This window comes from Raphanus sativus, unplaced genomic scaffold (assembly GCF_000801105.2).
Source record: "Raphanus sativus cultivar WK10039 unplaced genomic scaffold, ASM80110v3 Scaffold1119, whole genome shotgun sequence".
In the NCBI taxonomy this organism is placed as follows: Eukaryota; Viridiplantae; Streptophyta; class Magnoliopsida; order Brassicales; family Brassicaceae; genus Raphanus; species Raphanus sativus.
The window spans coordinates 20,879-24,225 of NW_026616433.1; the positions used below are offsets into that span (position 1 = coordinate 20,879).

General features: G+C 29.7%; 1 long non-coding RNA gene across 1 annotated transcript; it reads left to right on the forward strand.

Annotated features, from left to right (window-relative positions):
- The first annotated feature begins 1,336 nt into the window (after nt 1-1,336).
- On the forward strand, nt 1,337-2,574 carry LOC130503769 (uncharacterized). The gene is made up of 5 exons (XR_008940999.1): nt 1,337-1,474; nt 1,555-1,710; nt 1,821-1,919; nt 2,007-2,124; nt 2,218-2,574. It is a non-coding gene; the product is annotated as an uncharacterized LOC130503769 (long non-coding RNA).
- The last annotated feature ends 773 nt before the right edge of the window (nt 2,575-3,347 follow it).

Genomic DNA, 3,347 nt, shown 5'->3' on the forward strand with positions numbered 1-3,347 from the left:
TGTGGGTTTAGGTAGGGATGATGAGTGTAACTTGTCGATGAGATGTTAATATATAACAAAGACTCGAGAGGTTGAAGAAGGAAGAAAATTGTAGGAGAAGATTTGTCAAAGTCAAACATTAAGGATTTTGAATTTTGTTGACTTCGTGGAGGGAAACAATGTTTTAAAGGTACCTTTCAGGTTTTATATTGTGGGCTTAAGCCCAATAAAATTGGGCTTTGGCCCTAAGTTGTTTTTAAATTGTTGTTTTTTGTGATTAACTAAATTGAAATAGTTAACTAATTTAATTTATGATACTTTTAACAATTATACAATTTTCAATTTATAATTTATTTAACTTTGAATCCACATATGAACCAATCAAAAATGATGAGCAACAACATTAATTCTCAACCGTATAAATTGTATAACGTTCAAGCCTTTAATCGTAACCGTCTTCAACTTTTTTTTTTCATTTTAACATCATTCGATATATTAAAAATATCAGATTTGTGTTTTTGAAATATTAAATATTTATTGCTGCTATATTGTAATATTATTTCGATTTAATAATGGTAATAAAATTATATAACAAAACTAAGATTTTTTTCTTTTTAAAGAAAATTTCTAAATTTAAGCATTAATGCAACACATATAACCAATTTAAATTTTAAATAACCCAAGCAACCAATAACCTAATAAACATCATTTACTCAATACCCTCTTTAGTTTAGTATGTCACTAATTCTAATTAATCTAACTAGACCTGGACCCGCCCGACCGGGCGGGTATTAATTATGAGTTATTATGTTGTAAAAATATTTGTTGCTAGTTTATGATATATAATATATAAACGATACTACAATTTTGACAAATTAGCAATATATTTGAGATCAATGAATTTAATATGGTTATTCAATTGTATATTAATTTTTATAAATTTGGATAATGTTATTTGTTATTTGTTTGTGCCAAAAAAAGAAAAGAAATAATGTTAATAGTTTAAAAATGAGTTCGAATATTTTTAGGCAAAGTTATAAGTAACCACTATTAAGTGTAATATTATATCTATATTAATCATCTATCTCTATTATTACTTAGGATGTGAAATTTTAAATTTTATTATGACATCATTCCCAGATCATAAAATATTAATTGATTTAATTAATTAATTAACATAAACTAATCGGGTTTTGTTTTCCAAAAGATCTATTATTAACCCGATTTTGGGGCATTATTATTTAGTCAAAATAAGGTGTTCTATTGGCCCATATCCCTTTCTATTGGCCCATATCCTCCTCTTATCGACAAATATTTTGTAACCGTTCGGTGTTTGAAAAAAAAAAACCAAAGTTTTCTTTTATGACTTTCGGTGTTCTCTAGGCGATGTAGATGAAGAACCAGATAATATCCGGTTGAAATCACATATTCTCTAAGGGAAATCCTCCTATGGTGAAGAAATAGCGAATCTGATGATTTATCATTACGAATCAAGGTATGGAGTAGCTGAATCTCTTTGGAAAGAATAAGATTTTTTTTTTGTTCTGTTTGAAAGGATACTGTTTGACTTTGTAGATCCAAAAACGCAGAAGATGAATAAAAAACTCGTTAACAATTCAGAGGAAGAAAGTAGTTAACAACTAAGAGGAAGAAGCAGAGGAGGGTTGTTCGAATGGGAAATCTGATTTCATGAATCATTCGAAGATCTGCATGTTTAATTTACAAATCAAGGTATTTCCTTTCAAACCTTCGATCTTGTTTTTTTCTTTGTAAGTTTTAATTGGACTATGTTTTTTTTTTAATCTTGGACTATGTTTAAAAAAGATTGTTTGTGATTCCAGAATCAAAGAAGATTGAATGTTGATTTGCGTGGTGAGAAAAGTACCAAGAGAAAAAATCTCAACATGATTGAAGGAGAAACTAATTGTTCTTTATTCAAGGTTAGCTACTATTTTTTTGGGTTCTCTCCTTTTCTGTGAATTATATACTCTCATAACTTCGTAATTTTGTCTTTCTCCTGTATTTAGGTCGACAAATACATCTACATAGAGGACTTTATTATTCGGACATAAGATATTGTGAATAAGATAGAAGCTAAAAGAGATGTGGGCGATGAGGCAAAGACACTTTCAGCAGAAAAGATAAGTATGATGTCATCTATCAAGTTTATACTCTCATAATTTATGCTATGTCAATTAAAACTTTAACTTTGTAATTTTGTTTTTCTCCTGTATTTAGGTCGATAAATACAACTACATAGAGGACCAAATTATTCGGACATAAGATATTGTGAAATAAGATAGAAGCTAAAGAGATTTGGGCGATGAGGCAAAATACACTTTCATAGGAGAAGATAAGTACAATGTCATCTATTAAGTTTATCTATCGTATAGTATATATATATATAAAACATATTATAACAATCAGTTCACCTTTCCATACCTTTTTCAAACAATTTCGTTTTATGTAGATGAACTGATTATATTTTCTTCATCTTGTTTTAATAGGACCAAGGTCATTAAAGTGGTGGGACGTGAAGATACAGGACTGAAGTTTAACTTGAAGTTTCTATTCACGGGTGAACGAAACCGAACATGAAGGTTAGTAACATTATTACTCTCTTTAGATGAGAAATTGTAGAGTCATGTAGGATTTAAAATACATCATTGAGTTTGATTTTAGTTTACTGTATAGTATCGATTGAATAGTAATGCATATCTGGATAGTGAAAATTCAATAGTTTCAAGAAAAATCCAATGTAGCTTGTAAAAAATCAAAACAGATGAATGGTTTAGAGAATAAACTTATTGAAACAAAAAAAAAACAGAACAATCATGAGTCTAAAACAGACATCGCTTGAACCAATCTTCTTGAACTCCATCTGTGTCTGAATCATGATGAAAACAGAAAAATAATTTAAAAACAAATCACTCAATCATGCATGTAGATATAAGTCACATACCTGATCACTGAATATGTCAAATATTGTTGAAAATCTGTTTGAAAACAACATTCATAGTTTTGGTCTGGGGTTTGCATCTTTGTCCACAATCAATATCTTCAAACCTTTTTTAGATGTAACCCTTGAAATACCAACATAGAGCTGACCATGTGAAAACACGGGTCTTGGGAGAAAGATACCAACTTCAGATAATGATTGACCTTGACTTTTATTTATATTATTGCAAACGCCACAGCCAAAGGTAATTGCCTTCTGCGCATCTTAAATGGTAATCTCGTGTCCGATGGTGTTATTAACAACCTAGGAATATCAACTGTCCGCCCCACCTTTTTCTCCAGTTATGATCTTTGCTCGAACCATAAAATCCATTAGTTCAGTGATCTGAGTCTTGTTCCATTCATTAAAC